The following is a 458-nucleotide window of genomic DNA, read 5'->3' as shown; positions in this document are numbered from 1 at the left end:
ACAGGGAAGCGTTTTATCGCCAACCCTGTATATCCTGGACACAGCCAATACTGCCACAATCTACACCTTACAGCAAACTATATTTCCTATGCAGACGATATCACACAGACAATCTCACACTCCTCTAGATCACAACATATCATGAAACTCACAGCAGAAAGAGCTATACAGAACATTAACACCTTTGAGCACCATTGGAAAATACAGACAAACATCAACAAATTCAAAACCGCACAGAGACGCCTTTGCCCGGAAGCTGAATTGTGACTCCTGGAGATGACGGTAATGATATTGATGATGACTATGCATGGTGATTATGCATATGCACACACACACACACACACACACACACACACACACACATATATTCATTTTTTTCACACACACACATATACACACACACATACATATATATATATATATATATATATATATATATATATATATATATATATGTG

The sequence above is a fragment of the Penaeus chinensis genome, chromosome 34, assembly GCF_019202785.1.
Source record: "Penaeus chinensis breed Huanghai No. 1 chromosome 34, ASM1920278v2, whole genome shotgun sequence".
NCBI classification, from domain to species: domain Eukaryota; kingdom Metazoa; phylum Arthropoda; class Malacostraca; order Decapoda; family Penaeidae; genus Penaeus; species Penaeus chinensis.
Note: the sequence above shows the minus strand (reverse complement) of the source record.